The sequence below is a fragment of the Chlamydotis macqueenii genome, chromosome 1, assembly GCF_036417535.1.
Source record: "Chlamydotis macqueenii isolate bChlMac1 chromosome 1, bChlMac1.mat, whole genome shotgun sequence".
NCBI lineage: Eukaryota > Metazoa > Chordata > Aves > Otidiformes > Otididae > Chlamydotis > Chlamydotis macqueenii.
In genome coordinates, this window is record NC_141556.1 from 58,133,204 (window position 1) to 58,146,439 (window position 13,236).

General features: G+C 48.4%; 1 pseudogene; it reads left to right on the top strand.

Moving 5' to 3' along the window:
* Positions 1–13,236, top strand: part of LOC147602121 (uncharacterized) — a 93,126-nt pseudogene that overhangs the window by 56,838 nt on the left and 23,052 nt on the right.

The window sequence follows — 13,236 nt, forward strand, 5'->3', positions numbered from 1 at the left end:
CCAGTGGGACCCCTCCCCCTGACGGGGTGGCTCAGAAAGCCTCAGTATGAAAATGGTATGCCCAGATTGAACACTACTGTAACATTTTCTCAGTGACTGAAGGAGCTTTAAAACACCTGGCTATACAAGAAACAGAAAGCTCGGATGGCAGCCAAGATAAACCTGCCTCTGTCATCCAAGCGGCTCCTCCTTTCTCTCCCGACCAAGCAGTGAGTGCCTGGTTTACCGATGCTTCTGCAAAAAGAGAAGGGAAAGTATGGAACTATCGAGCAGTAGCACTCCATACCTCCTCTGATGAACAAATTAGTACAGAGGGAGTGGGCAGCGCCCAAGTAGGAGAGTTAATTGCAGTGTGGAGTGTTTTCCAGCGTGAAGCTCAAGCCACTTCTCCCATCCACATCTATACTGATTCCTACGCTGTGTTTAAGGGTTGTACTGAATGGCTGCCTTTTTGGGAGCAAAATGAATGGGAGGTTAACAGAATGCCAGTGTGGCAAAAGGAAAAATGGCAAGATATCTTAAACATTGCTAAACAGGGGAACTTTGCCGTGGGATGGGTAGCTTCTCATCAGGCAGATGGGGGCTCAGCGGGTAAATGGAATAACAGAGCGGATGAGTTAGCAAGGCTAGCCCCTGTACAAAAGGACCAAGTCACAGAAGATTGGGACCGCCTGCTAGAATGGTTGCATGTAAAGCGTAAACACACAGGAGCTAAGGACCTGTGTCGTGAAGCCCTTGCTCGAGGCTGGCCTGTCACCAGAGCAACATGCGAAACTTGCATATCTGCCTGTGAGCAATGTCGTAGGCGACTGGAAAGACACCCTTTAGAAGATGATCCCCTGCATCTAAGAGAGGGTAAAGGTTTGTGGGATGCGTGGCAGGTGGATTATATTGGACCCTTTAAGAAATCAGGAGGGAAACATTTTGTGTTGGTGGGAGTGGAAATAATATCAGGACCAGTCCAAGCAGAAGCCTTTAACAGGGCTACGGGAGAAAGCACTGTGAGAGCATTGCGACAATGGTTTGGAACTTTTCCAAAACCACAAGAAATACAGTCTGATAACGGTTCCCACTTCACTGCCAGAATAGTACAGGATTGGGCACGAAGTGAAGGGATTAAATGGATTTTTCACACTCCTTATTACCCACAATGGTATTGTAGAAAGAACCAATGGTTTGCTGAAACGACTTTTGAAACCACAGGAAGGCAATTGGGATGCTCGCCTGTGGGAAGCTGTCAAAGGTGTAAATGACAGATGGGGGTAAATGGATGCCCTAAAATCACTGCCTTCTGTCCAAAAGTCCCTACTTTAATCCCTTCTTTAAAAGGACCGAATGACTCTAAAAATCCAGCTCACCTCCCAGGACAACCTGTTTTAGTGGAGCTTCCCACCGCGGGAACAGTACCATTGGTCCTAAAAACCCCTCTAAATGCATATGCGTGGGTAGCCTCTGATGCCCTGGGAAAGGAACATCGGATAAATACCCGTTGGATAGTTCCGTCATTTTAACTGTGCCTCAAGGAGGCAAGCTCTGTTATTTCATCTTGCAGAAGAACTCCGAGGGACAACAGTGAGTGGGAAAAGCTGCACATGGATGATAATTTGGAAGCATAAATTCTAAAAATGACCAATTTTTTAATTGGACCTGTGATTGGGCTTACAATATTTTTCTGCATCTTACCACTAACCTGTAATCAAAAGAACACCAAATGGCCGTGGTCTCACGCCTCCCTTGGGTTTACAGGAAGCATGGGACCACCTTTTAAACGGTCGGGCTTAAACTTGGCCACTGTGGTTATGCACAAAATGGAAATGTACTCAGGGCATGAGTGGGGCTGGGACAGAGACAGCAGGGCTCCCCTCTTGATGGGAACAATTGGAGAAAAAAATTCAAATAGGTTGCCGAATGGTCAATGGATCTATCCATGAAAAAGCAACCCAAATTATTGTAAGAAGAACTAATGAATCTGTACTCACAAAGAGTCTTTGTGTCCTTGAAAAGGAAAAATTGGAATGCTGGAGTAATTTTACACTAACCCAACCTGTCTTTGTAATCTGTCTCTGGAATAACCAGAAAGGTGACGTGGCACTGACATTCAAATTTAAAATGGCCATTATTGAGCCAACAACTACTACTCCCAGCCCCAACATGACAAGATACACAGCACCTCTTACCACTGAACCAGTTATTGTACTGAACCCGAAAATTTTTGAGATTGGACCATATGTAATTAGAAATATGGGCCAGCAACAGATGTTATTCAATCCATCATGGTCCCTGAAACAAGTTGAATTGTCAATGCAAAATAATGCTTCAGAAATTCAGCCAGCTTGCTCACCTCTCCTAAAAACCTCTTACGAGGGATGGACAACCTGGCTGCAAAAACGGACCCCTTCCGAGAAACGAATAAAGAGAGACCTAACTGGTGTTCTGGGAACAGGATTGGGAGTTCTAAATAGTATTGATTCAGATGAACAAATTGGCTACCACAACTAGGGACCTGACTAAATTGCAACGTCCTTTACGATCTTCCCTAGTGGCTTTGGGAACTAATCAATGGATGTTATCAAATATATTACCAAAATGGGAGAAGGTGAATGAAAAAGACCATGAATTGGTTATAGATGCACTCGGTGTGGTCCAAAACAACCTCTCCCTGGCTCTCAGTTGTATCCAAGCTCAACTGTGGATGCAATCAGTAGCCGCATCAATTATAAGAGAAGGTGAAGAAGGCACTTTCCCCACTGAAATTCGGAAAATAGTTTGGGACAGTGCCACTGACTTTGAAAGGAAAGTCACCACACATCTGCACTTTTAGTGCCTCAGAACCCCGGACAGCTTGCAAAACACGGCTGTAGCTGTCCCAGCGCAAGCTGTTCAGGAAAGCACAGAGACGCGATGTTCGCGTGCCTTTAGCGCTGCTCGCAAGAAGCCTCCGGAGCAGGCACTTCTCGTGCGGCAACAACCGTGCCTGCTACGATCCTTCCTAGCGTCTTTTCCTCCGGGCAGCCGGCTTTAGCTGATGTGAAGTGTTGGTGGGCAAATCATCCAGAGAAGAGTCGCAATGCTTCTGGGCTGTTAGCAAGAGCGAGTGAAGAGCAGCAAGAGCTTTCCTTGCTGACCCTTTTCACGTGGGAGATTAGCTGGACATTTGCCGCTTTAGTGCCTTGTTTCTTCTGCGCAGCTTGCACAAAGTTCATTGCGGCTTTCGCGGTTTGAGTTGTGCATCGCCGGAGCTCTGCGGGAAAGAGCGAGAGAAGAGCCGCGAAAGCTCCGAGTGCGGCCAGCTCGCGTGTGGCCGCGATGATGCGTTGTTCGCCGGTTGGAGGGCGACTGCCTTCTGCGCGGCTGCTTCCAAGTTGACCGTAACTGCCAGCGTGCTAGCTGTGTGGGACAGTGAAGAGGCTGACGCGTGTGTGTCCGTAGAGCTGCTAGAAAGCGTACGTGAAGAGCAGGAAGGGCTTTCAGAGCAGCCGGTTCTCGTCTTGGACAGTCGCCACACATCCGCACTTTTAGTGCCTCAGAACCCCGGGCAGCTTGCAAAACACGGCTGTAGCTGTCCCAGCGCAAGCTGTTCAGGAAAGCACAGAAATGCGATGTTCGCGTGCTTTAAGCGCTGCTCGCAAGAAGCCTCCGGAGCAGGCACGTCTCGTGCGGCAACAACCGTGCCTGCTACGATCTTTCCTAGCATCTTTTCCTCCGGGCAGCCGGCTTTAGCTGATGTGAAGTGTTGGTGGGCAAATCATCCAGAGAAGAGTCGCAATGCTTCTGGGCTGTTAGCAAGAGCGAGTGAAGAGCAGCAAGAGCTTTCCTTGCTGACCCTTTTCACGTGGGAGATTAGCTGGACATTTGCCGCTTTAGTGCCTTGTTTCTTCTGCGCAGCTTGCACAAAGCTCATTGCGGCTTTCGCGGTTCGAGTTGTGCATCGCCGGAGCTCTGCGGGAAAGAGCGAGAGAAGAGCCGCGAAAGCTCCGAGTGCGGCCAGCTCGCGTGTGGCCGCGATGATCCGCTGTTCGTCGGTTGGAGGGCGACTGCCTTCTGCGCGGCTGCTTCCAAGTTGACGGTAACTGCCAGCGTGCTAGCTGTGTAGGACAGTGAAGAGACTCGACGTGTGTGTCGTGTGTCTCTTTGTTAGTGAGAAATCGAGACTTGCTTTATGAGTTCGTGGCACAGCACGGTGCCCGGCCGTCCACACCTGGGCAAGATTGGGCTCGGGATAATTGGACAAATTTGCAGAGCGTAGTAGATCGAATGACTTCCTTGTAGAAGGAGGCGAGGGTAATATCTGGCAGAGGCAAAGCCATAGTTTGTGCTGTTCTGGGTGCCAGTCTGGCAGCAGCAGCAGAGGGCCGCCTTAAGCAGCGAGAGCAGGAGACGATTATTGAGTTGCTCCAGCGTTTGGTGGAGGCCCTCAGGGGACAGTATCCTACCTCGAAAAACAGCTGGGGGGAGAAAAGGAGCAAAACCTTTTGCTAAAATCTATCTTGAGGGAGGAATATCCAAAGAATTCAGAATTGGACAGTGAGACAGATCTGAAGCTTGAGGAGAGAGGTATTCAACAGATAAGTCCAATATACCCTCAGAAGAAATTGGAGAAAATGAGGGATCACTCTGGCGACCACCCTCGGGTAAGACCTTTGGTTAAAACAGAATTCTTTTATTTGAATGATGAGGATAGCAACCCACAGATAACAACTAAGGAGTCGCCGTATACCGCTACTGAGCTTGCCAAACTGAAGCGGGAGTACGGGCATCTTGCCAAAGAATCTGAGACGGAGTATGTGTGGCGTGTATCTCTAACCGGGGGAGATCAAATCCAGCCGAGTGAAAAGGAGGCTGAGGGATATTGGGGTCCTGGAGTCTTTTTGACCACAGGAGATAATCGTGCCCCATGGTCCTTAACTCAGCGAGCCGCTTATTGGGCTGGGGGGTTAAACCCTTTGGAGAGAGGGGATCCTCTTCCAATCACTGGCACAGTTGATCAGCTGGTGGAAAGCGTCCAAAAAGCTGCTTGTTTGCAAATGATGAAAGAAAGAAAGTTAACTCCTAGATGTGAATCTCCAATGATATTGCCGGTGGACCCTGAGAGCATGACTCCCTTGATAAGGGGACTTCCAGAGTCACTTAAACCTTTGGGGATTCAACTTCGAAAGACCATTGAGACACTCGGTCCCTTAGAAAGATTGGAGGGCTTTATGAGAGGCCATGGAAATGCAACCTATGAATGTGTCTCCCTCCGATCTCAGCCCATCTCGACCCTCATCAGGTGATAAAGCAAAGGTGTGGACTTGGGGGGAGGTAGCACAGGAGCTGATAAATTATGGGAGAAAATATGGTCCAGTAAAACTCCCAGAGGACAGACCAAAAGGAATCCGTCAGATAGACATCAGGGACTCACCCCCCCCCACATCAGTCAACCTAGCCCTCGTTTTAAAACAGCGGGGGGAGCACAGCCCATGACCCGACAACAGTGGTGGCTTTTGGGAATTAAAAAGGGTGTTCCAAGAGATGTAATGGATGGTTTACCCATTGGAAAGCTGAGCAAGGTGGTATCAAAATGGTGTAACCCAAAACAATACCCACCCAAAGGGAAAGAAATCTCACCCATCACACCCACAGCCCCACCTTTGGAAGACACAGGCAACAGAAACAGTGAGGTTTTTCCCCAGATGCAGGAAAACTAGAACCTCCATTCCCCATTGGTGAGCGAGGGAATGGAGGATGGATTTATATCCGACAGCTCACCAAGACTAGCAGGGGAGATTGGCTAATTACGGCTACTGTGGGTCCAAAACGTGGACTGGTGACCTTTTTGGTTGATACCGGTGCCCAAGTCTCCGCTTTGACTAAAGAAGATGCACAAAGGTGTGGTGTCTCTCCCTCGAGAAGACGTTTTTGTGTCCTGAATGCTTTAGGGTCAACAGAAGCCATGAGTGTTGCTCAGGTAAAGCTAACGTTGCCGGGAGAGGAAAACACGGTCACTGTTACAATGGTGATCGGGAATATTCCTACTAATTTATTAGGAATGGATGTCCTTAAAGGGAAAGGTTGGAAAGACCCAGAAGGCTTGTGGTGGACTTTTGGGACCCCGCAATTAAATATTAGGTTACTCCAAACTGCACCCTCTCTGCCGTTTAGCAAAGCAACTAATGTCAAACAATATCCCCTTCCCCTGGGAGCAAAAGAAGGTATCAGACCTGTTATGCAGGAACTTTGGGAGCAAGGGGTTGTGATAAATACACATTCTCCTTTTAACTCTCCGGTGTGGCCACTGCGAAAACCAAATGGAAAGTGGCGACTCACAGTGGATTTTAGGAGACTGAACGCCAACACCGAACCTTTGACTGCCGCAGTGCCCAATTTGGCGGAATTGGTAACAATAATTCAGGAGAAAGCTCACCCAATTATGGCAACTATAGATGTTAAAGACATGTTTTTTATGGTACCTTTGCAACCAGAGGACAGAGACCGTTTTGCCTTTACGTGGGAAGGGCAACAATATACTTTCACCCGGCTACCCCAGGGGTATAAGCACTCTCCTACATTGGCTCATCATGCTTTAGCCCAAGAATTGGAAAAAATACCAAAACCTGAAGCTGTAGATGTTTACCAATATATTTATGACATCGGGGGGGGGGGGGGGAAGAAATAAAGGAGGTGGAAACAACCCACCAGAATCTGGGTTTGCAAATTCCCCCCGAAAAGGTCCAAAAGCCATCACAAGAAGTAAAGTTTTTGGGAATTTGGTGGAAAGGGGGAATGATGTGTATCCCACCGGACACCCTCACTTCTTTAGGTCAGATTAAAATGCCTGAGTCAAAAAAGGATTTACAACATACTTTAGGACTATTGGTGTTCTGGAGAAAACATATTCCGGACTTCTCCATTATTGCTAGACCTCTTTATGATTTGCTGAGGAAAGGGGTCAAATGGGAATGGACCCCATCTCAGGAAGAAGCTGTGCAATTGTTAATTTTTGAAGCAACGGCTCACCAGGCTCTCGGTCCTATCCACCCTACAGACCCTTTTCAGGTGGAATGGGGATTTGCCATATCAGGATTATCAGTACATATATGGCAACGGGGCCCTGAGGGTCCAACTTGGCCTGTGGGATTTTATTCTCGCAGCTTTAAAGATGCCGAGAGGAGATACACTGCTTGGGAGAAAGGGTTGTTTGTGGTTAGCCTGGCTCTCATAGAAGTAGAGAAAATTGCACGCCAACAACCAATTGTACTGAGAGGCCCATTTAAAGTGATAAAGGCAGTTACCAGTGGGACCCCTCCCCCTGACGGGGTGGCTCAGAAAGCCTCAGTATGAAAATGGTATGCCCAGATTGAACACTACTGTAACATTTTCTCAGTGACTGAAGGAGCTTTAAAACACCTGGCTATACAAGAAACAGAAAGCTCGGATGGCAGCCAAGATAAACCTGCCTCTGTCATCCAAGCGGCTCCTCCTTTCTCTCCCGACCAAGCAGTGAGTGCCTGGTTTACCGATGCTTCTGCAAAAAGAGAAGGGAAAGTATGGAACTATCGAGCAGTAGCACTCCATACCTCCTCTGATGAACAAATTAGTACAGAGGGAGTGGGCAGCGCCCAAGTAGGAGAGTTAATTGCAGTGTGGAGTGTTTTCCAGCGTGAAGCTCAAGCCACTTCTCCCATCCACATCTATACTGATTCCTACGCTGTGTTTAAGGGTTGTACTGAATGGCTGCCTTTTTGGGAGCAAAATGAATGGGAGGTTAACAGAATGCCAGTGTGGCAAAAGGAAAAATGGCAAGATATCTTAAACATTGCTAAACAGGGGAACTTTGCCGTGGGATGGGTAGCTTCTCATCAGGCAGATGGGGGCTCAGCGGGTAAATGGAATAACAGAGCGGATGAGTTAGCAAGGCTAGCCCCTGTACAAAAGGACCAAGTCACAGAAGATTGGGACCGCCTGCTAGAATGGTTGCATGTAAAGCGTAAACACACAGGAGCTAAGGACCTGTGTCGTGAAGCCCTTGCTCGAGGCTGGCCTGTCACCAGAGCAACATGCGAAACTTGCATATCTGCCTGTGAGCAATGTCGTAGGCGACTGGAAAGACACCCTTTAGAAGATGATCCCCTGCATCTAAGAGAGGGTAAAGGTTTGTGGGATGCGTGGCAGGTGGATTATATTGGACCCTTTAAGAAATCAGGAGGGAAACATTTTGTGTTGGTGGGAGTGGAAATAATATCAGGACCAGTCCAAGCAGAAGCCTTTAACAGGGCTACGGGAGAAAGCACTGTGAGAGCATTGCGACAATGGTTTGGAACTTTTCCAAAACCACAAGAAATACAGTCTGATAACGGTTCCCACTTCACTGCCAGAATAGTACAGGATTGGGCACGAAGTGAAGGGATTAAATGGATTTTTCACACTCCTTATTACCCACAATGGTATTGTAGAAAGAACCAATGGTTTGCTGAAACGACTTTTGAAACCACAGGAAGGCAATTGGGATGCTCGCCTGTGGGAAGCTGTCAAAGGTGTAAATGACAGATGGGGGTAAATGGATGCCCTAAAATCACTGCCTTCTGTCCAAAAGTCCCTACTTTAATCCCTTCTTTAAAAGGACCGAATGACTCTAAAAATCCAGCTCACCTCCCAGGACAACCTGTTTTAGTGGAGCTTCCCACCGCGGGAACAGTACCATTGGTCCTAAAAACCCCTCTAAATGCATATGCGTGGGTAGCCTCTGATGCCCTGGGAAAGGAACATCGGATAAATACCCGTTGGATAGTTCCGTCATTTTAACTGTGCCTCAAGGAGGCAAGCTCTGTTATTTCATCTTGCAGAAGAACTCCGAGGGACAACAGTGAGTGGGAAAAGCTGCACATGGATGATAATTTGGAAGCATAAATTCTAAAAATGACCAATTTTTTAATTGGACCTGTGATTGGGCTTACAATATTTTTCTGCATCTTACCACTAACCTGTAATCAAAAGAACACCAAATGGCCGTGGTCTCACGCCTCCCTTGGGTTTACAGGAAGCATGGGACCACCTTTTAAACGGTCGGGCTTAAACTTGGCCACTGTGGTTATGCACAAAATGGAAATGTACTCAGGGCATGAGTGGGGCTGGGACAGAGACAGCAGGGCTCCCCTCTTGATGGGAACAATTGGAGAAAAAAATTCAAATAGGTTGCCGAATGGTCAATGGATCTATCCATGAAAAAGCAACCCAAATTATTGTAAGAAGAACTAATGAATCTGTACTCACAAAGAGTCTTTGTGTCCTTGAAAAGGAAAAATTGGAATGCTGGAGTAATTTTACACTAACCCAACCTGTCTTTGTAATCTGTCTCTGGAATAACCAGAAAGGTGACGTGGCACTGACATTCAAATTTAAAATGGCCATTATTGAGCCAACAACTACTACTCCCAGCCCCAACATGACAAGATACACAGCACCTCTTACCACTGAACCAGTTATTGTACTGAACCCGAAAATTTTTGAGATTGGACCATATGTAATTAGAAATATGGGCCAGCAACAGATGTTATTCAATCCATCATGGTCCCTGAAACAAGTTGAATTGTCAATGCAAAATAATGCTTCAGAAATTCAGCCAGCTTGCTCACCTCTCCTAAAAACCTCTTACGAGGGATGGACAACCTGGCTGCAAAAACGGACCCCTTCCGAGAAACGAATAAAGAGAGACCTAACTGGTGTTCTGGGAACAGGATTGGGAGTTCTAAATAGTATTGATTCAGATGAACAAATTGGCTACCACAACTAGGGACCTGACTAAATTGCAACGTCCTTTACGATCTTCCCTATTGGCTTTGGGAACTAATCAATGGATGTTATCAAATATATTACCAAAATGGGAGAAGGTGAATGAAAAAGACCATGAATTGGTTATAGATGCACTCGGTGTGGTCCAAAACAACCTCTCCCTGGCTCTCAGTTGTATCCAAGCTCAACTGTGGATGCAATCAGTAGCCGCATCAATTATAAGAGAAGGTGAAGAAGGCACTTTCCCCACTGAAATTCGGAAAATAGTTTGGGACAGTGCCACTGACTTTGAAAGGAAAGTCACCACACATCTGCACTTTTAGTGCCTCAGAACCCCGGACAGCTTGCAAAACACGGCTGTAGCTGTCCCAGCGCAAGCTGTTCAGGAAAGCACAGAGACGCGATGTTCGCGTGCCTTTAGCGCTGCTCGCAAGAAGCCTCCGGAGCAGGCACTTCTCGTGCGGCAACAACCGTGCCTGCTACGATCCTTCCTAGCGTCTTTTCCTCCGGGCAGCCGGCTTTAGCTGATGTGAAGTGTTGGTGGGCAAATCATCCAGAGAAGTGTCGCAATGCTTCTGGGCTTTTACCAAGAGCGAGTGAAGAGCAGCAAGAGCTTTCCTTGCTGACCCTTTTCACGGGGGAGATTAGCTGGACATTTGCCGCTTTAGTGCCTTGTTTCTTCTGCGCAGCTTGCACAAAGCTCATTGCGGCTTTCGCGGTTCGAGTTGTGCATCGCCGGAGCTCTGCGGGAAAGAGCGAGAGAAGAGCCGCGAAAGCTCCGAGTGCGGCCAGCTCGCGTGTGGCCGCGATGATGCGTTGTTCGCCGGTTGGAGGGCGACTGCCTTCTGCGCGGCTGCTTCCAAGTTGACCGTAACTGCCAGCGTGCTAGCTGTGTAGGATAGTGAAGAGGCTGACGTGTGTGTGTCCGTAGAGCTGCTAGAAAGCGTACGTGAAGAGCAGGAAGGGCTTTCAGAGCAGCCGGTTCTCGTCTTGGACAGTGGCCACACATCCGCACTTTTAGTGCCTCAGAACCCCGGGCAGCTTGCAAAACACGGCTGTAGCTGTCCCAGCGCAAGCTGTTCAGGAAAGCACAGAAATGCGATGTTCGCGTGCTTTTAGCGCTGCTCGCAAGAAGCCTCCGGAGCAGGCACTTCTCGTGCGGCAACAACCGTGCCTGCTACGATCCTTCCTAGCCTCTTTTCCTCCGGGCAGCCGGCTTTAGCTGATGTGAAGTGTTGGTGGGCAAATCATCCAGAGAAGTGTCGCAATGCTTCTGGGCTGTTAGCAAGAGCGAGTGAAGAGCAGCAAGAGCTTTCCTTGCTGACCCTTTTCACGTGGGAGATTAGCTGGACATTTGCCGCTTTAGTGCCTTGTTTCTTCTGCGCAGCTTGCACAAAGCTCATTGCACTTTCGCGGTTCGAGTTGTGCATCGCCGGAGCTCTGCGGGAAAGAGCGAGAGAAGAGCCGCGAAAGCTCCGAGTGCGGCCAGCTCGCGTGTGGCCGCGATGATGCGTTGTTCGTCGGTTGGAGGGCGACTGCCTTCTGCGCGGCTGCTTCCAAGTTGACCGTAACTGCCAGCGTGCTAGCTGCGTAGGACAGTGAAGAGACTCGACGTGTGTGTCGTGTGTCTCTTTGTTAGTGAGAAATCGAGACTTTCTTTATGAGTTCGTGGCACAGCACGGTGCCCGGCCGTCCACACCTGGGCAAGATTGGGCTCGGGATAATTGGACAAATTTGCAGAGCGTAGTAGATCGAATGACTTCCTTGTAGAAGGAGGCGAGGGTAATATCTGGCAGAGGCAAAGCCATAGTTTGTGCTGTTCTGGGTGCCAGTCTGGCAGCAGCAGCAGAGGGCCGCCTTAAGCAGCGAGAGCAGGAGACGATTATTGAGTTGCTCCAGCGTTTGGTGGAGGCCCTCAGGGGACAGTATCCTACCTCGAAAAACAGCTGGGGGGAGAAAAGGAGCAAAACCTTTTGCTAAAATCTATCTTGAGGGAGGAATATCCAAAGAATTCAGAATTGGACAGTGAGACAGATCTGAAGCTTGAGGAGAGAGGTATTCAACAGATAAGTCCAATATACCCTCAGAAGAAATTGGAGAAAATGAGGGATCACTCTGGCGACCACCCTCGGGTAAGACCTTTGGTTAAAACAGAATTCTTTTATTTGAATGATGAGGATAGCAACCCACAGATAACAACTAAGGAGTCGCCGTATACCGCTACTGAGCTTGCCAAACTGAAGCGGGAGTACGGGCATCTTGCCAAAGAATCTGAGACGGAGTATGTGTGGCGTGTATCTCTAACCGGGGGAGATCAAATCCAGCCGAGTGAAAAGGAGGCTGAGGGATATTGGGGTCCTGGAGTCTTTTTGACCACAGGAGATAATCGTGCCCCATGGTCCTTAACTCAGCGAGCCGCTTATTGGGCTGGGGGGGTTAAACCCTTTGGAGAGAGGGGATCCTCTTCCAATCACTGGCACAGTTGATCAGCTGGTGGAAAGCGTCCAAAAAGCTGCTTGTTTGCAAATGATGAAAGAAAGAAAGTTAACTCCTAGATGTGAATCTCCAATGATGTTGCCGGTGGACCCTGAGAGCATGACTCCCTTGATAAGGGGACTTCCAGAGTCACTTAAACCTTTGGGGATTCAACTTCGAAAGACCATTGAGACACTCGGTCCCTTAGAAAGATTGGAGGGCTTTATGAGAGGCCATGGAAATGCAACCAATAGCCCTATGAATGTGTCTCCCTCCGATCTCAGCCCATCTCGACCCTCATCAGGTGATAAAGCAAAGGTGTGGACTTGGGGGGAGGTAGCACAGGAGCTGATAAATTATGGGAGAAAATATGGTCCAGTAAAACTCCCAGAGGACAGACCAAAAGGAATCCGTCAGATAGACATCAGGGACTCACCCCCCCACATCAGTCAACCTAGCCCTCGTTTTAAAACAGCGGGGGGAGCACAGCCCATGACCCGACAACAGTGGTGGCTTTTGGGAATTAAAAAGGGTGTTCCAAGAGATGTAATGGATGGTTTACCCATTGGAAAGCTGAGCAAGGTGGTATCAAAATGGTGTAACCCAAAACAATACCCACCCAAAGGGAAAGAAATCTCACCCATCACACCCACAGCCCCACCTTTGGAAGACACAGGCAACAGAAACAGTGAGGTTTTTCCCCAGATGCAGGAAAACTAGAACCTCCATTCCCCATTGGTGAGCGAGGGAATGGAGGATGGATTTATATCCGACAGCTCACCAAGACTAGCAGGGGAGATTGGCTAATTACGGCTATTGTGGGTCCAAAACGTGGACTGGTGACCTTTTTGGTTGATACCGGTGCCCAAGTCTCCGCTTTGACTAAAGAAGATGCACAAAGGTGTGGTGTCTCTCCCTCGAGAAGACGTTTTTGTGTCCTGAATGCTTTAGGGTCAACAGAAGCCATGAGTGTTGCTCAGGTAAAGCTAACGT